The following is a 20,977-nucleotide window of genomic DNA, read 5'->3' as shown; positions in this document are numbered from 1 at the left end:
ATACAAAATGCATGATGCGTTTTTTGCATGCGAATCTATTGCGTACGAAGCGCAGAGCTAAAAAACGCTAGTGTGAAACTAGCAAGCTGGTCAAACTTTACCTTCCTAAAGTTCAGTGTTTTTGGGACTCCCTGACAAGTCCTCCTAGCGAAAGACAAGTGAAAATGTACAATATTGTGGTCGCTATTTCCTACACGCTCGATGACCAGCAAATTTGTTATTCTGTCAGGTCTATTAGATAGTATTAGGTCTAAAAGTGCTGCTCCTCTGGTTGGATTCTGCACCCATTGTGAAAGATAATTTTTCTTGGTTATTAGCAGAAAACTGTTGACTTTATGGGTTTCGCAGGTCTCTGTTTCCCAGTTAATATCCGGGTAGTTAAAGTCCCCCATAGCAAGGAACTCATTATGGGTTGAAGCTTCATCTATCTGCCTTAGTAGTAGATTTTCCATGATTTCTGTTATATTTGGGGGTTTGTAACAGACCCCAATGAGAATTTTTGTTACTATTTTTCCCTCCGTGTATTTCGACCCATATGGACTTGACATCCTCATTCCCTTCACTAATATCCTCCCTTATAGTGGGCTTTAGACAAGACTTTACATAAAGACAAACCCCTCTTCCTCTCCGATTTTTACAATCCTTTCTAAACAGACTGTAACCATGTAAGTTAACTGCCCAGTCATAACTTAGATCTAACCATGTCTCGGTTATTCCCACTATGTTATAGTTACCTGTAGATATTCCTGCTTCTATGTCTTCCATCTTGTTTGTCAGGATTTTGGTTTTTGCGAGGATGCAGTTTAGAGGATTTTGTTTTGTTCCAATCTCCTCCCTGTGGATTGTTTTAGAAATTTTATTACCTCCCTTCTGAGTATGTTGTCTTGAGTATTCTTTGCTGCATCTCATATCCTTCATCAGTATATTTACTGGCTTCATGCTCGTGTCCAACTTTTTTCTTCCCGTCACCTCTTCTTCTAGTTTAACACCCTCCTGATGAGTGTAGCGAGTTTTCTGGCGAATGTGTGCTGCCCAGGTCTGTTGAGGTGTAGTTCGTCTCTGGTATGGAAATTATGCTGGGAGCAGTAGTGTCTGCTTCCTCAGGCAGCTTGAACAGCCCAGAACTGGAAGTTACCTCAGGAAGTGTGAGAGACCTGAGGTGGGAGGTTCCTCCCAGCCGTTTTTATGGCAGCTTGTTGTGAGAAGAATAATCATTTAACTTTCATACACACACATTGGCCAGTAGATTGCAGCAAAGCACATTTATGAATCGTCGGTATACAATGCAATGTATTAAATCTCCAAACGCAGTGCCCAAACTAATCCTGACACACTGGAACAAATCTACTGCCACACAACAACTGTCTCATTAAGCAGCAGTAGCATGGGTACTGCGATACCAAATTATCCCAACTAGTTTGCACTTTATGCAATCATCATTTGTGTTGCAACAGGACAATGACCTAAATACACCTCTTGACTATGTGGCCAAGGAGCAGAGTGAAGATGGCTTACAAAATCCCCTGATCTCAACCCAATTGAGATGGTTTGGGATGAGTTGGACCAAAGAGTGAAACCAAGGCAGCCATCAAGTGCGCAGCACCTCTGGAAGATTTTTCAAAGCTGCTGGGAAACCATACTAGGTGAATTCCGACAATGCTACTTTAGATAATGCCAAATGCGTGTAATCATCAGAGTAGCAAAGGGAGCACTTTTAGGATCTAAGGTTTAACACATATTCTGGTTTGTTTCACACTTGTTCATTTACTCCTGTTTATCATATGTATTCCTTTTGTGGTTTTGCTGCCTTCAGTCTGAAACTACAATGTGCACATTCCAAAAAAAACAAGGAAAACCATAACATGAACAGGGGTGTCTAAGCTCTTCACCAGTATCTTGTATTTTAGGTAGCTGTCAACAAAATGCTGCAAAGTAAAAATTCTGTCAAATACAGAAGTGTTAATAGTTTATTTCTATCAATTAACAAAATTCAAAGTGAATGAGCAAAAGAGAAATAGAAGTTATTATTTGATGTATCCTTTGTTTTCAAAACCGCATCAACTCTTTTAGATATTCTTGTATACGGTTTTTGAAAGGACAGCAAGGAGGTTGTTTGAAATGTATCGGATACTTAACCACAGATCATCTGTGAGAGTGTGAATGTAGGTTTGAGAAAAACCTGTCTCTTCATGCAATCCCACACAGACTCGATGATGTTAACATCAGGGCTCTGTTGGGACCATATCATCACTTCCATAATTCCTTGTTTTTCTTTACAATGATAGTTCAAAATTACATTGGCTGTATGTTTTGAATTATTGTCGTGTTGCAGAATACTTTGGAGCTAATCAAATGCCTCTCTGATTATATTACAGTACCTGATAAATAAATATCTTACTGTATCGCTCAGCATCAAGGATGTCAGTAATCCTGACCAAATTCCCAATTACTTTAGCTAAAATGCAGCTCCAAACGTGCAAGGAACCTTCATCACCCTTCACTGTTGTCTACAGGAACTCATTATTGTTTTGATTTTCTCCTGCAACCTACAGTTGTGGCCAAAAGTATTGACACCACTGCAATTCTGTCAGATAATACTCAGTTTCTTCCTGAAAATGATTGCAAACACAAATTCTTTGGCATTATTATCTTCATTTAATTTGTCTTAAATGAAAAAACACAAAAGAGAATGAAGCAAAAAGCAAAACATTGATCATTTCACACAAAACTCCAAAAATGGGCCAGACAAAAGTATTGGCACCCTCAGCCTAATACTTGGTTGCACAACCTTTAGCCAAAATAACTGCGACCAACCGCTTCCGGTAACCATCAATGAGTTTCTTACAATGCTCTGCTGGAATTTTAGACCATTCTTCTTTGGCAAACTGCTCCAGGTCCCTGATATTAGAAGGGTGCCTTCTCCAAACTGCCATTTTTAGATCTCTCCACAGGTGTTCTATGGGATTCAGGTCTGGACTCATTGCTAGCCACCTTAGAAGTCTCCAGTGCTTTCTCTCAAACCATTTTCTAGTGCTTTTTGAAGTGTGTTTTGGGTCATCGTCCTGCTGGAAGACCCGTGACCTCTGAGGGAGACCCAGCTTTCTCACACGGGGCCCTACATTATGCTGCAAAATTTGTTGGTAGTCTTCAGACTTCTTAGCGCCATGCACACGGTCAAGCAGTCCAGTGCCAGAGGCAGCAAAGCAACCCCAAAACATCAGGGAACCTCCGCCATGTTTGACTGTAGGGACCGTGTTCTTTTCTTTGAATGCCTCTTTTTTTCTCCTGTAAACTCTATGTTGATGCCTTTGCCCATAAAGCTCTACTTTTGTCTCATCTGACCAGAGAACATTCTTCCAAAACGTTTTAGGCTTTTTCAGATAAGTTTTGGCAAACTCCAGCCTGGCTTTTTTATGTCTCGGGGTAAGAACTGGGGTCTTCCTGGGTCTCCTACCATACAGTCCCTTTTCATTCAGATGCCGACCGATAGTATGGGTTGACACTGTTGTACCCTCGGACTGCAGGGCAGCTTGAACTTGTTTGGATGTTAGTCGAGGTTCTTTATTCAACATCCGCACAATCTTGCGTTGAAATCTCTTGTCAATTTTTCTTTTCCGTCCACATCTAGGGAGGTTAGCCACAGTGCCATGGGCTTTAAACGTCTTGATGACACTGCGCATGGTAGACACAGGAACATTCAGGTCTTTGGAGATGGACTTGTAGCCTTGAGATTGCTCATGTTTCCTCACAATTTGGTTTCTCAAGTCCTCAGACAGTTCTTTGGTCTTCTTTCTTTTCTCCATGCTCAATGTGGTACACACAAGGACACAGGACAGAGGTTGAGTCAACTTTAATCCATGTCAACTGGCTGCAAGTGTGATTTAGTTATTGCCAACACCTGTTCGGTGCCACAGGTAAGTTACAGGTGCTGTTAATTACACAAATTAGAGAAGCATCACATGATTTTTCGAACAGTGCCAATACTTTTGTCCACCCTATTTTTTATGTTTGGTGTGGAATTATATCCGATTTGGCTTTAGGACAATTCTTTTTGTGTTTTTTCATTTAAGACAAATTAAATGAAGATAATAATACCAAAGAATTTGTGTTTGCAATCCTTTTCAGGAAGAAACTGAGTATTATCTGACAGAATTGCAGGGGTGTCAATACTTTTGGCCACAACTGTAACTGCCCTCTGGTAAAACAATATATTTCAAATTTTGACTCATCAGTGTAGAGCACCTGCTGCCATTTTTCTTCTCCAAAGTTCCTATCTTTTTTATGGTCTTGCTTCCATGTTGAAGGAATGGCTTTTTGGCTGTAATTATTCCATGAAGACCACTTCTAACCAGGCTTCTCCACACAGTGCTTGGTTGTAGTTGGCATCACTAGTTGCTGCCACTTTTGAGCTGATGGCACTGTTCCAATTTCTAAGGGAAGTAAGTATATTGCGTCTTTCATTTGCTGCATTAAGTTTATTTGGCCAACCTTTGTGTCTATGGTCCTCAATAATGCCCATTACTAGTGCTTCTCCAAAAGAGATTGAACAGTAAATTATGAAACCATAGTCTACTTTGCAATCTTTACCTTGCTGATGCAGTATAACTTAACTATCTTATGTCACATTGCTCTGCTCAGTCTTGTCAAAGTTTATGACCTGTGTCCTGAAACTGTCTTCCATAACGTCATCTTTGTAGCAAAGTTTGGCTGTTGCTCACCTAGTTTTAAGCTTTCTACACTGCAGGTTCCGTTTCAGTTACTGCCTTTGTTTCAACCTGCATATGAAAAGACCATCATTATTACCTGTTTGGTATAATTGCCTTACTCATAAACCTGACTACAATACTACAAAATCCCTGACTTTGAGCAAGGGTACCTAGAAGTGATGGTGTGTAGAAGGCAAAGTGTGTTCATGTCAAATTTTGATTTAGAATTATTTTTTGTTAATTAAGTTTGTATTTTGTTATTTGTTAAAAATATTAAAAATAGCCTATTACCACTTCTATTTGTGCAAATATTCCTAGTTTGTAGTGGCTTTTTCATACCTGCCTAAAACTTTTGCAAAGTAGTATGTGTGCTTGTGTGTGTGTATGTATGTGTGCATGCCTGGGAGTATGTGTGCATGTGTATGTGTGTGTGTGTGTATGTGTGCAAGTGTGTGTATGTGTGTGTGCATGTGTTTGTGTATGTGTGCATGTATTGTATGTATGTGCATATATGTGTGCGTGCATGTGTGTGTATATGTGTGCATGTGTGTGTATGTGTGTATGGATATGTGTTTGCAAGTATGTGTGTGTGTATGGATGTGTGCGTTTATGTGTGTGTATGTGTGCATGTATGTATGTGTGCATGTGTGTGTGTATATGTGTGCATGTATGTATGTGTGCATGTGTGTATGGATGTGTGTTTGCAAGTATGTGTGTGTGTATGGGTCTGTGCATGTGTGCGTTTATGTGTGTGTATGTGTGCATGTATGTATGTGTGCATGTGTGTGTGTTTGCATGTGTGTATGTGTGCTTGTGTGTGTGTGTACATATAGTATATAGTTATAATAATATATTTTGGTGCCATAAAAGGAAAATCTTGCATCTGTCAGACAACTTTTTATAGCCAGAGGATTAAGTTATTTAATGTAGCTTATAGACACAATTAGCATTGTGTTACTCATCATACAGTACACGACTATGTAAAGGTTTCGCAGCTCTCCGCCATAAGAAGGACTATTTGTTAAAAGTGAGAAAATGTAGAATCTGAAATCTGATACAGACCTAAGTGTATTTCCTGCTGTCTGGGAGAGACACCCACCTGTGTCCAGTAATTTCCACACAAAACAGTTTTTATTCATGAAAAAACTAGCATTCATAGCTGGTGGCGCAGATGCACACATCCTCAAGGTGCTCTTCTTGTGAATGTCGTATGCTAATGACTTCAGAAAGTGGGCATACTTGAAAGGAAAGCCGCCTGATCACTTAGGTTCAATATGTAGTGGAAAACCCCTTTTGATTGTGCCAAAGCTTCCTAACTCTCTAGGCTACAATTATACAGACAGCTATTAATGATACAGTACATCCCTTGAAGCAAACCGGTATTTCTTTTTTTTTTTTTTTGCGAAAAGTAATCTGGAAGAAGAAGCATGAGGTATGCCTCTAGGTGGTGACAGTGAGTTTACATATATACATTAAATGGGAGGGGGACTCCTCTGCTCTTAACAACCTAACTCTAATCTCTCCTGGACTTTTTCAAAAGCATGTGCTCTACAGAAAGACAGAGAGAACGAAGTAGCTGTAAAGACTTGGCTGGACTGTCACTGGCCTTCAGATGTTAAGGGTGTCCCAAGGACTTGGAGTGAGCCAGGCATCTGGCAAAAGGCAGCACCTATGAGAACGTTCGATGCCCAAGACTTTTTGTGAGCAACATAGAAGAATATACCAGGTATGTGATCAGTGTACCTGCATTGTGAGAATGACGAAAGGGGGTCTCGTATGAGAAAAGGGTCATTTATACATTACATTTGGAATAATTCTTGAATATTTTATCAGTGGTATGACGCTTGCAGACCTTTCATTTTTAGCATTTGGGGTTTGGAAGTAAACATGATTATATATGAAATCTTCTAGAACCAGAGATGCCAAAAATATTTTGGAGATTGTTTTTTTTTTTTAACCGTTTTGATATAATAATCATTTGTTAAATATGTCAAGGCTCAAGATTGAATTCCCACTCGTCACAACTCATTGTAAGGATTGAGGAATTCTATATTTCGTTTTTATATTTTGTCACCTGCATATAAGATAGAGAGATAACTAATATGTTAAAAATATCACTGTAAACATAATAATTATATATATATAGTAATCTATAAACGGTAAGAATATATAGAAGATATAGAAGCTGTGTGGTTTATTGGTATTATCATTTTACAAGTTTGCACAACTTTAGACGTTCAGAACATTGGGTTTTCTCCCCATCTAGAGATAATATCGCTGTTTTCTTTAAAGCTTTCTCAATAAAGGAGCCAGAGATCTACTTCACAGTTTAGTTTCCTATCCAGGCAAGGAGGTGCTCATCCGCTCTTTGGCTGAGGTTGAATGAATGTGGGGAATTACAGCCTGCAAATACAAGCCCTGCAGCAGTGGCTTCAATGTCTCTGGAGCTTCTGTGTATATAGACAGTTTATGTATATTCTGCACAGAAAGATAAAGCTCTCGTCTAATCCTCTTCTATATACAAATACAGCTTAACTAAATAGATAGCACACGTCTGATCTTATATCTGTATCCATGTATGTTCTCTAGAAACAAAAAGTCAGTGGAAGCATAATCTTGATGCTGACATATGTATACAGATATATATATAATATAAAGTAAGCAAACCTAACAGTACTGCACAGATGGGCTGTTACAGTGTATACATACGCATGCACATTACTCAATGGGTAAAAGGGGTTCTTCTGCGTTTTAGAAATAATAGTGATTGAAATGAGCGCTGTATGTGCATGGACCGTATTCACAGACTGTTCCGGTAGATGCAGCCCTTGAGATTTATTCTTAGGGACCAATTAGTGCAGATCCTATGTTTAAAAGTATTAATACATATAAAACTCACATGAATATTCCTAACATATATACATTTTATGTACATTTACTAAAGATTATATATAGAGGTGGTGTGAATCGATTCCCAGGACAATGTCAATAATCTCTGACCGTTGGATGGGAGCCCTGAAATCCACCTCCTACCTCCCGGCATCCGCGCATCTTCTTTCGATTAGCCGTCTTGGCGAGAATTCGCATGAGCGTCATGACACAACAAAGACTTCGCGTCAGGCCGGCCAATCGGAAAAAGAGCCGGGATGCTATGAGATAGGTTGTGGATTTCACGGCTTATGTTTATCACCCATAGATTTCTGATGTGGCCTCAGGATCGGGTTCTGCACATCTATTTGCACCAACCTTATTTGGGTTGCACAAATGGGGCAGAGTAATGTCTTGTGTTGTTATGTTAGAATTCATGTTTTGTTTCCTCTGCTCTATGATTCAGACAAACTTTCTTATCAGGGGTGCCAGAGCCTTGTGCTGAAAGCCAGATAAATTGCAAGACAGCTAGGAGAGAAAGTCCATAATGATATCATACTTTTTGGCAGGTTGCATCAGTTGCCTTCTTGATAAGCAATGTGGCTATGATAAGTTAGGGAAAAATGCTGCAGTTGCAATGCATGGCCTTGTTTCACATAAAATCTGATGCAGTTGATAAACTCATAATACTATATCTAAAACAGGTTTGGCGAAGTGACTTGAAAAGAAAGCACTGACACATGATATATGTCCATGGAGTTTGGGGAAATTTTTGAGAATTGTGTTCTCTGAACAGTGAGAGCTAACTTTATAGTATTTTTTTCGGTTCATGTTTTATTTCTGTGTCACATATTTAACACTGGTTAGATACTTAATATACAAAATGTCAGATCCATCAATGCCTGGCCGCTGGTGAATCCATTATTTGTACACTCATCCTATGGGGCACATTTACAAAGAATCTTGTTTTGGCCCCAGTTTTGTGTCCATACATGAATCTGGTAAATGGAATATTCGCAGAGATAGTGTTTGTAAATTTGATGCTATATTTTGATCATCATTTTACGAGGTATAGGAGTTAGAATATTGCAATAAAGTCTGCACAAAAAAGCATATTGCAGGTTCTATTTATATAGAAAAATTTTAAATATTGCATGAAGGCCAAAACCTCCATGCTTTGAACATAGAGCTGTCCTTAATCATGGTAAGTATCTGGTACCCAATAAAAACATTGGGTTATCTCCAATGCAGGGTTGAGCTAGATGGGGCTGCAATTTGTATTTTAAAAGAAAACCTATCACGGGACAAAAGTTTCCATTTTTTACTTTTATTTTGTTACCACTGCTCCCAAGAATTATTTTTTTTGCTTTTAAAGGGAATCTGTCACCCTATTTTTCACCTATCTGCTGCGGCCACCGCCCATCAGGGGCTTATCTACAGCATTCTGTAATGCTGTAGATAAGCCACGATGTACCCTGAAAGAGAAGAAAAAGGAGATAGATTATACTCACCCAGGGGCGGTCCGGGTCTGGTTCGGGTCCGGAGGTAGTCGCGGTCCGGCGCCTCCCATCTTGCATCGATGACGTCCTCTTCATTCCTGCCTGTCGCAGCTCCGGCGCAGGCGCACTGCTCTGCCCTGTTGAGGGCAGAGCAGATTACTGCAGTGCGCAGGCGCCAGAAGAGGTCCAGCGCCTGCGCACTGCAGTACTCTGCTCTGCCCTCTACAGAGCAGAGCAGTGCGCCGGAGCCGCGACAGGCAAGAATGCAGAGGACGTCATCGCTGCAAGATGGGAGGCGCCGGACTGGACTGCGACTCCCTCCGGACCCGAACCGGACCCAGACCACCCCTGGGTTAGTGTAATCTAACTCCTTTTTCTTCTCTTTCAGGGTACATCGGGGACTTATCTACAGCATTACAGAATGCTGTATGTAAGCCCCTGATGACGGTGGCCGCAGCTGATAGGCGAAAAATAGGGTGACAGATTCCCTTTAAACCCGCCTTATGATTCTAGAGTTATGGGCCATTTTATTTAGTGTTAATTTTTAGCGTCTTCATCAAGGTTGCGTTGTTCACAGGATTTCTTGTCTTCAGTGTGCTCTGCATTTTTATTCTGGGGGGCAACTCTCCCTTGGTAAAGACTAAAGTTGGGCGGATTCATTTGTGGGACTCCTTTCACTGGCCAGGTTTGTAGTCTCTGGCCACTGGAGACTCTCAGATCTTCCCTATATGGGTTTTAATTGTCACACCACAATGATGATGTCTTGCCAACCAAAAGATTTGCCAGTTATCCCGGAGAGCAAGAGATTTGCAAGCCTTTCATACACCAGTCAGAGACTACTGACTTGGTCAATGGACTGAAGTTCTGCACATCGATCTGCCCAATTCTAGTAAAAACCAACAGATTTGAAAAAAAAAAGACAGAATACTCGGGAGCAGTGGGAACGGAATAAGAGAAAAAACTGCCCAGTTGTGACCTGGTAGCAAGAAATACAGGGGAGAAGTACAGGACTTCCTGAAACTACACTAAAATGTGCTAACATTTTTGAAGGGTCTAGATAAAGTACACATTCCCTATTATGTGTGTCCACAAGCTAAAAGCTCCTTGGCACAACTCTGCCCAATGTACAGCTAATTGCCTTGTCCATAATTCTTACTGAAAACGTGCACATGCCATGTTTATAAAGTAGTAATGCCACTGTTAGAGCAAAGATGAAACTTCAAATACTTATGTTTATTAAATTAATGACCAGATCAACCAGTAGTGTAATCTATATGTGGGCCTCCCAACTCTCCCCCCAACAGATGATGTTTGGTTGTGAGAAAGATCAGGCCTATTGGATTTCCAAAAGAGGACTTTGGCAGCATCTCTCTCAGAGTTCACGGGAGTGTCCAGTTGAGCCTATGTGTTTGGGCGAGATGGGAAATAACTGTCTGCTAGCAGCTATCTAATGTGTATGGGGCATTGAGACAGGTCCCTCAAGTGCTCAGCTCAGGTTTACACAATGCAGTTTTTTTACTGTTTGAATTATGACTCACTGATTTTATCCATACTATCCCTGTGTTTAGGATCCTAAATGTATACAAGACTGCATAAAAACCTCAATGCAGTAATAAGATTTTAGTAAACTTGTCAGTTAGACACAGTCTTTAATACCAAGTTCTGTGATATATAACCATTGGCTAGCATTAATGTTGTTAAAGCTAATCTGCATTATAAAAGGACATCAACTGGATTAATGAAATACAAAATGCAAAAAATTGCAGCAGATTTCATCAGTTTGCTGATAAAATAACAGATGATAGTGTCAGATACCGAAGGAACAAAACATAATGTAAATAGGCAGTGACAGCTGGTGCAAAGAAACTTGTTGTTCAGCAGAGTGGGCACAAGGTGCCATAAAAGCAGCAATCATTATTTTTTATAATATGAGAAATGAGCACAATGCACCCACGTTCTAAAACACTAGAATTTTGTTTTACTATATGATTGAACATTCGGGATCTCTCATGTGAAAATTAAGTTGAATTCATAGACATTTTGTCATACAAGTATTCTATTCCCTATCAATCTGTATTTTTACGGTTTGAAACCTGGCAGTCTACGCTACAACCAATGCGCGTAATGGAGAACACATCTGTATTTTTTTTTTGGGGGGGGTGGAATACGTATTTGGTCACCATAAAGAGTTTTTACGAGTGGAATGAGACTTTAAAGATTGACATTCCCTAGGCAATACCCTGGGACCTAATTTCTCTCCTGGGTGCCTACTGTTGTAAAGTCACCTATTATGATGGGAAATACTAGAAGGATTGCAAATGTAGTGACCCAGTCCAGAGTGTGTCTGTCCCTTTCAGTAATACTGAATTGTGAGTAGCTTCTGTACACTACTACTCACTCTCTAACTGGCCCTCTACATTATTTGTGAGCTGTAGTCACCTTCATTTTAGAAGGAATGCATTTCTCGTTTGCTGTGTTCTGTCGCCATCTAATGGTGAAAGTGTACAATGACTGAATTATTGTTTTGTAAGGATCTGAGATGTGAATTCGGTCTCCTATTGGCCAGCTCGTAGTCACATGGTCAATAGGAGGAGCTGTTTTCCAGGCAAGTCTAGAATGTGCTTTAGTTTGAGGGATGCCTTCAGGGAGAGCAGAACACACGTGGAGGAGGTTTTTACCTCAAGATCTCCTGCAGGCATAAAAGCCTGAGTTCCCTCTAACCTGTGCGGACATCATTCTATTTCTGACAGGATTCGCCACATCTAAAGTATTGCTGATGGGATTCACCACATCTAGAGTGTTGCTGACAGGATTCACCACATCTAAAGTATTGCTGACAGGATTCACCACATGTAAAGTATTTCTGACTGGATTCACCACAGTTTCTATGTTCACCTATAAGTACTTGTGCACGTGCCGTGACACACTGTGGAGCTAACCCCAAGTACAGGTTTGTAACCTCTAATTGCAGCATCTACCTCCCTCTGTAAAATACCAAAGACATTGTCCAGTGCTCTTAACCCCTTCATGACCAAGCCTATTTTGACCTTAATGACCAGGCCATTTTTTGCAATTCTGACCAGTGTCCCTTTATGAGGTAATAACTCAGGAACGCTTCAACGGATCCTAGCGATTCTGAGATTGTTTTTTCGTGACATATTGGGCTTCATGTTAGTGGTAAATTTAGGTTGATAATTTTTGCGTTTATTTGTCAAAAAATCAGAAATTTGGTGAAAATTTAGAACATTTTGCAATTTTCAAATTTTGAATTTTTATTCTGTTAAACCAGAGAGTTATGTGACACAAAATAGTTAATAAATAACATTTCCCATATGTCTACTTTACATCAGCACAATTTTGGAAACAAAATATTTTTTTGTTAGGAAGTTATAAGGGTTAAAAGTTGACCAGCGATTTCTCATTTTTACAATAAAATTTACAAAACCATTTTTTTAGGGACCACCTCACATTTGAAGTCACTTTGAGGGGTCTATATGGCAGAAAATACCCAAAAGTTACACCATTCTAAAAACTGCACCCCTCAAGCTACTCAAAACTACATTCAAGAAGATTATTAACCCTTCAGGTGTTTCACAGGAACTAAAGCAATGTGGAAAGAAAAAATGGACATTTTAATTTTTCCAACAAAAATTTTCTTTTAGCATCAATTTTTTCATTTTCACATGGGAAACAGGATAAAATGGATGCTAAAATTTGTTGGGCAATTTCTCCGGAGTACAACGATACCTCATATGTGGTCATAAACCACTGTTTGGGCGCACGGCACGGCTCAGAAGGGAAGGAGCGCCATTTGACTTTTTGAATGGAAAATATGCTGGAATATTTAGCGGTTACCATGTCGTGTTTGGAGAGCCCCTGTGTGCATAAACATTGGAGCTCCTCCACAAGTGACCCCATTTTGGAAACTAGACCCCCCAAGGAACTTATCTAGATGCATAGTGATCACTTTGAACCCCCAGGTACTTCACAAATTGATCTGTAAAAAAAAAAAAAATACTTTTTTTTCACAAAAATTTTCTTTTAGCCTCAGTTTTTTCATTTTCACATGGGCAACAGGATAAAATGGATCCTAAAATTTGTTGAGCAATTTCTCCTGAGTGCACAGATACCTCATATGTGGTCATAAACCACTGTTTGGGTGCACGGCATGGCCCGGAAGGCAAGGAGCACCATTTGACTTTTTGAATGGAAAATTAGCTCCAATCGTTATCGGACACCATGTCGCATTTGGAGAGCCCCTGTGCACCTAAACATTGGAGCTCCCCCACAAGTGACCCCATTTTGGAAACTAGACCCCCTAAGGAACTTATCTAGACATGTAGGGAGCACTTTGAACCCCCAAGTGCTTCACAAAAGTTTATAACACAGAGCAGTGAAAATAAAAAATAATTTTTTTTCCTCAAAAATGATTTTTAGCACACTATTTTTAATTTTCACAAGGCTAACAGGAGAAATTGGACCACAAATCTTGTTGTCCAGTTTGTCCTGAGCACGCTGGTACCCCATATGTGGGGGGGAACCACTGTTTGGGCACACGGCAGGGCTCAGAAGGGAAGGAGCGCCATTTGACTTTTTGAAATGCAAATTACTTCCAATCGTTAGCGGACACCATGTTGTGTTTGGAGAGCCCCTGTGTGCCTAAACATTGGAGCTCCCCCACAAATGACCCCATTTTGGAAACTAGACCCCCTAAGGAACTTATCTAGATGTGTAGTGAGCACCTTGAACCCTCAAGTGCTTCACAAAAGTTTATGACGCAGAGCCGTGAAAATAAAAAAAAAAATTTTTTCCCTCACAAAATTATTTTTTAGTGCGCAATTTTTTATTTTCACAAGGGTACCAGGATAAATTAGACCCCAAAATTTGTTGTCCAGTTTGTCCTGAGTACGCTGGTACCCCACATGTGGGGGGGAACCACTGTTTGGGCACACGTCGGGGCTAGGAAGGGAAGTAGTGACATTTTGAAATGCTGACTTTGATGGAATGGTCTGCGGGTGTCATGTTACATTTGCAGAGCCCCTGATGTACCTAAACTGTGGAACCCCCCACAAGTGACCCCATTTTGGAGACTAGACCCCCCAAGGAACTTATCTAGATGTGTGGTGAGCACCTTGAACCCCCAAGTGCTTCACAGAAGTTTATAACGCAGAGCCGTGAAAATAAAAAATATTTTTTTTTCCTCAAAAAAAATGATTTTTAGCTAGCAATTTTTTTTTTCACAAGGGTAGCAGGATAAATTGGACCCCAAAAGTTGTTATCCAGTTTGTCCTGAGTACGCTGATACCCCATATGTGGGGGATGACCACTGTTTGGGTACACGTCGGGGCTCGGAAGGGAAGTAGTGACATTATGAAATGCTGACTTTGATGGAATGGTCTGCGGGCATCATGTTACATTTGCAGAACCCCTGATGTACCTAAACTGTGGAACCCCCCCACAAGTGACCCCATTTTGGAAACTAGACCCCCTAAGGAACTTATCTAGATGTGTGGTAAGCACCTTGAACCCCCAAGTGCTTCACAGAAGTTTATAACGCAGAGACGTGAAAATAAAAAATATTTTTTTTTCCTCCAAAAAAATGATTTTTAGCCAGCAATTTTTTTTTTCACAAGGGTAGCAGGATAAATTGGACCCCAAAAGTTGTTGTACAGTTTGTCCTGAGTACGCTGGTGCCCCATATATGAGGGGGAACTATTGTTTGGGCACACGTAAGGGCTCGGAATGGAAGTAGTGGCGTTTTGAAATGCAGACTTTGATGGAATGGTCTGCGGTCGTCATTACGTTTGCAGAGCCCCTGATGTGCCTAAACAATAGAAACCCCCCACAAGTGACCCCATTTTGGAAACTAGACCTCCCAAGTAACTTATCTAGATGCCTGGTGAGCACTTTGGACCCCCAAGTGCTTCACAGAAGTTTATAACGCAGAGACGTGAAAATTAAAAAAAAAAATTTTTCCACAAAAATATTTTTTTAGCCCCCAATTTTTTATTTTCCCAAGGGTACCAGGAGAAATTAGACCCCCAATGTTGTTGTGCAATTTTTCCTGAGTACGCTGATGCCCCATATGTTGGGGTAAACCACTGTTTGGGCACACGTCGGGGCTTGGAAGGGAGGAAGCACCGTTTAACTTTTTGAACGCAAAATTGGCTGGTGACCCTCTGATGTGCCTAAACAGTGGAAACCCCTCAATTCTAACTCCAGCCCTAACCCCAACACACCCCTAACCACAGCCCTAACCCCAACACATCCCTAACCCTAATTCCAACCCTAACCATAACCCTAACCCCAACAGACCCCGAACCCTAATCCCAACCCTAACCATAACCCTAACCACAAGCCTAACCCTAATTCCAACCCTAACCCTAATTCCAACCCTAACCCTAATTCCAACCCTAACCCTCTTTCCAACCCTAACCCTTTCCAACCCTAACCCTCTTTCCAACCCTAACCCTCTTTCCAACCCTAACCCTCTTTCCAACCCTAACCCTCTTTCCAATCCTAACCCTAACCCTCTTTCCAACCCTAACCCTCTTTCCAACCCTAACCCTAACCCTCTTTTCAACCCTAACCCTCTTTTCAACCCTAACCCTCTTTTTAACCCTAACCCTAACCCTCTTTTCAACCCTAACCCTAACCCTCTTTTCAACCCTAACCCTAACCCTAATGGAAAAAAAAAAAAAAAAATATTATCTTTATTTTATTAGATCTGCCTACCTATGGGGGTGATAATCGGGGGGTTTATTTACTTTTTCTTTCATTTTGATCACTGTGAGAGTGATCAAAATGAAAGAATGGAATCTACAGCCGGCAGATTCGGGCGGGCGCACTGCGCATGCGCCTGCCATTTTCAAAGATGGAGGCGCCCATCATCCGGACCCGAGGGACACCGGGAGGGATGGGGGGGACACCGGAGGTACCGGGGGGGTGAGGGGGGGATCGGAGGCTGGCGGGGAGCAGAGGGAATGGGAGGGGGGCAGATGATGACAGCGGCGGCAGATCGCTGCTGTCATTCAGTTGCGGGGGGGCGATCGCCGGTGGGGGGGTGGAATCGGTGTCTCCAGCCATGTCCGATGCTACAGCAGCGTCGGACATGGCTGGATTGTAATATTTCATCAATTTTCATTGATGAAATATTACTATCGCTCTGATTGGCTGTTTCACTTTTAACAGCCAATCAGAGCGATCGTAGCCACGTGGGGGCGAAGCCACGCCCCCTGTGGTGAATTACAAAGCCCCCTGTATCTGCGGGTCGGGTGACCTTTCAGTGACCCCGGTCACCCGACCCGCAGGGGGGCTTTGAAGTCATGACGCCACATAGGCGTCACTGGTCAGATTTGAACCAGGTTTCATGACGCCTATGTGGCGTCATTGGTCGTGAAGGGGTTAAAGCTTCAGACCCCAATCACATCTCAGCATCTAAGTGAGAACTGCAATTGCTGTGGACTACCCATAAGAGACTGTTCCTTATTTGTTCCAAGTTATAATTCTCATTCCTGCTGAAGTAAAAGCAACTGTTATCCCTGAGATCGGTGTGTGTCATAATTCCTTCAGCTGCGGACACCGTGTGGGTGTGGATAGCAGGGAACGTTCGGCCTGGTCATTGCACAAAGATTTTAAAAGTTTAGAGGCACATATCCTAAGAAATGTGTTTTGCCACCTAAAAAATATAAATGTTGGAGACATCATATCTATAAGACAACTTTTATAAGACAACAGGTGTAGATACAATTGTTCAGCTCTATGCTTTATACCAAAGCAAAACATTAGATAATCTCCAAATTATGGCCAGATAACAGTTCTACATGTAAATATAGTACAATTAAAGAGTTTGTCCACTACTTTAACATTGATGACCTATCCTTAGGATATCTAAGTCTTAGATGAGCTGTTAATGGTGGTGGCGGCCACTGGCCAGCAGTACTCACTTGCAGAGCTGACTGTCTTATGGCTGCCACAGGGTACTACACATCCACCTCCTATTGATTTGAATAGGAGGCGGATGTGTGGTACCAAGCCTTGGCCATTGCCAGAAGATGGAGCAGCTCCGCAAGGGAGAACGTACGACTAGCAGCCGCTGCCACCGTAAACGGCTGATTGTTGGGGGTGCCGGGTGTCGGACCCTGACCGATAAAACATTAAGGATAGGTCATCAGTACTAAAGCAGTGGACAAACTCTTTAAATTGATTGACTGGCAGGTTACACTTTGTATGACTGAAGTTGTTCACATTTCCTTTTTCTATATAGCCCAGACCACTATGAAGACTTCATTAGTCCACAAATCGTCTCTGCATGCCCTCCCTATACTTCTATGCTCACTAAACTACCCAAAATACCCCTTTCAGTGCCACCTACCCAGTAATAAAGCCCTCCTTGTACCTCACACAATATTAGTGCCCGCTTTTGTGCTGCACAAATTAATTGTGTTCCTATACAGTACTAGTCAAACACACTGAGGAGTATTAGACAGAGAAAAAGCATTGAAGGGAAAGTGATCTACTATTTCAATCAAGTTTTCATGTTAAGTGCATTTTATTAAAAAAAATAAGCTTTTCATAATTTTCCATATTTCCATATGACTATCTATAGAAAAAAAATCAGATGTATGTACGCAATCTTCACGCTGGACACAAGGGCTTATAGTGAACTCACACTTTCTGTTAAGTACAGAAACTTTTCAGCAGTCTCATTATCATCACAGACAGCCATGTTCTATATCAGTTTTGGGAAGAAAATTGATGGAATAGGTAATGAACAATTGTTTTCATGATAGAGACCAGTAATGCACTACTTCAGAGTTGGCTCATACTCCTTGGGTTGTATAATATTCAGTCTCTGAACTTTTAAGTTTCAACACTTGTTTTAGATCATTTTAGACAAGAAACAGACATGGGTACCAGCACAACATTTATAAAACAAATTATGTGACACAGACTCATTTTTCTTTTTTTTGCATATGATGAGTTTATTCTGGAATAAGAATTTGGAACATTTATTATGAAAAAGAAACATGATTTATGAACTAACACACCTATCATTACTAAAGGGTTACTTTTGTTAGCATGTTTTTTACATTTAAAGTAAGTTGAAACCTTGATATGTTTGAAAAACAGGAAGTTTGCCATACCGCAATCTGTATAATAACTATAATGGTTAATAAAAACCGCTACATGTGCACAGACAGCTTGCCTAGATATCTAAAAGTATAATTACTGGGCACGATACCCCAAATTTACTGCCAGGTACAAATATCTCCTTTCCAGTATTGGAAAACTCAACTCTTTAAAGCCAAAAACTGCTGATTACAAGTATCTACTCTTGACAAAATTGTATTTTTGAAGGAGCGTTAGTTCTATCTCACAGTCTGTGCTTGGCTATTCAAAGGAACAACCTGAAGCTTGACATAGTCTTATTAGGGATTGTTTTTTGTGGATTTAGTTTTTGTTTGGTGGAATAGTAAATAATAGCAATTTGACCTTTTGTTTTTTGGGTTTTATTTTTATGTTCATTGTATGCTAGCTATGACATTAACTTTATAAAAGTATTTCATTTTAAGTTTTACTACTTTAAAACAATGGCAAAGTTTTTAAAAACCATATGCTGAAACCTTCAGCTTTTTTCATTTTCATGGCTGTTGAGTGTCAGTGGTATAACACAGCCAGCATCCGCCCTACATGGACTGAGCTCAACTTCTGTACCCAATACATGAGCCTTTTAAAATGAGGGAAGGGATTAATACTGGCATCTTTCTATGTGGCAAATAGACACAAGGGCCCACTCAGAAACCAGAGCATTCTTTATTACACCAAATAGAGAAAATCCAGTTCACCGTCAACTATGTCCCACGTGTTCAAAGCACCGGAAAATGTCTTTGCCTGGACGCAGTAGAAGCAGCATAAAGGGGAATAAAAACTTCTTTATTAGCCCATTATTTCATACAGGTAGTGAAATTAAATCCATGTCAAGATAACGACATATGCACAGTCTATGGCTGGGCGGTCACAGACCAACCCGGCAGTATCTGACCGTCCAGTCAATATCTTGACATGGTTTTAATTTCACTACCTGTCTGAAATAATTTGCTAATAAAGAAAATGTTATTTCATTGCTCTGGATTTTTCTTTATGCTGATTCTTTATTGCATCCTGTGGATAATAGATTGGGAACAGTTTAGGAAAAGTGGAACAAAGGAAACATGGCAAAATACCCAAAGCCACGGTTTATTTTCCCTTGTTTTCTGTCCCAAGTTGTGTTCTATATTTTGCGTTAAAGGTGTTGTCAGTTATTCGGACACCCCAGACACTCCGTCTCAATCAGCATGTTTGCCTCTAGTTGGCGCTCACTTCCTCTTGATGATTGATTCGTCTGAAGGCAGGGAGAGTAAAGCCAGCGTTGATTGGGTGCAGGGATTGAGTGACATAACAATGTCACACAATCCCTGGAAAAACGAGTGCCGACACTGCTGGAATGGCAGCAACCCCGGAGATGAATATGTGCTGTTATTTTACTGAGTAAACAGGCTGATTGAGAAGGGGGTGTCCAAGTAGACAACCCCATTTAAAAAACTATGCAACAGTGCAGACTTGGACAAAAAACAAAGATGGAAGTGGTAAAATAAGACCATTCTCTCTAAGCTAAGTGGTCTAGAAAGAAAAGCATTTACTAGTCAGTATTTTGAAACTTTTACTCTCAAATTATATTATAACAAGATTAACTGAAAGCAAAGTTACAAACGAGTTTTTAGTGGATGGATCATTGCTGAGACTACAATTACACCATGTAAGGTTCTGCAGTGAAACTCAAATACATTAAAGGGGTATTCCTATCTCCAAGATCCTATTTCAATATATAGTAGGTGCAGTAATAATAATAATATTAGCAAATGTAGTAGAATTCTTCTGATTCTTCTGATGGATATCTAAGTGACATAGCTTATCAGGAGAACTATACTACATTTGTAATTGGAGGTATTTGCTGATTTTTTATTATTGCACCTACTACATATTGGGATAGGATCTTGGAGATGGGAATACTCCATTAAAGATGGCCATTAAGATAATATTCTAAAACCCCTTTTAAACTCATGGTGGATGAAAGGATATCTCTGTCTGTACAAGCTAATTGTAACTCAACAAGTGTTGTGTTGTGTTCAACAAGTCTGGTTTGGGACCAGTGGCTGTTTTGTAGGCATATCTAGTACCCCCTATTAGTAACCCTTTAAAACTAGATATTAACTACATTAAAACCCCGTCTCACATAGCGAGATCGCTAGCGAGATTGTTGATGCGTCACCGATTTTGTGACACACCAGCGATCTCGCCAGCGATCTTGCTACATGTGACACGCAGCAGCGATCGCCCCCCCCCCCCGATGGATATCGCTGATCGTGCTCGAATGTCCTGGGCCATTTTTTCATCGTTGGCATCCCGCTGTCCAGCGCACATCGCTGTGTTTGACCCGACGAGCGACCTCGTTGGCGATGCAGAACTCAGGGGCGCAGGCTGGAATCATTCAGAAAAGCTGCTGTGTGACAAGATACCAACGACCGCCGAGGTCGTTATATGGATCGCCGGATCATTGCTGCATCGCTAGTGAGATCTGCCTGTTTGGCAGCTTAATAGCGACCATTTAGCGATGCACCAGCGATCCTTACCAGGTCGTATCGTTGTCGGGATCGCTGGTGCGTCGCTAAGTGAAACGGGACCCTAACAATCCACAGGTTTTTGCCTGGCAAAATTTGGTATTCCCAGGTCATCCAATCTGACGGCAGCCTATTAATCTTTAAAAAGTTAACACACCCTGCTACTAGTTGCCTTTTTCACTATTGGTAAAAAGATTATGTATTATAATTTTTATGCTCAGTAGTAATTAAGCTTCAAAATATA

At 40.8% G+C, this 20,977-nt stretch overlaps 1 protein-coding gene across 1 annotated transcript in view; it reads left to right on the top strand.

Moving 5' to 3' along the window:
- Positions 1–6,238: 6,238 nt before the first annotated feature.
- The window catches only part of EDAR (ectodysplasin A receptor), a 157,526-nt gene continuing 142,787 nt past the window's right edge, over positions 6,239–20,977 (top strand). The window contains exon 1 of the mRNA XM_073590502.1: positions 6,239–6,432. The gene's annotated coding sequence lies outside the window, so the exon portion shown is untranslated. The remainder of the gene's footprint in view (positions 6,433–20,977) is intronic.

This window comes from Dendrobates tinctorius, unplaced genomic scaffold (assembly GCF_039654945.1).
Source record: "Dendrobates tinctorius isolate UK_male_01 unplaced genomic scaffold, ASM3965494v1 ptg000117l, whole genome shotgun sequence".
NCBI classification, from domain to species: domain Eukaryota; kingdom Metazoa; phylum Chordata; class Amphibia; order Anura; family Dendrobatidae; genus Dendrobates; species Dendrobates tinctorius.
Note: the sequence above shows the minus strand (reverse complement) of the source record. Positions and strands in the feature narration are given on the sequence as shown.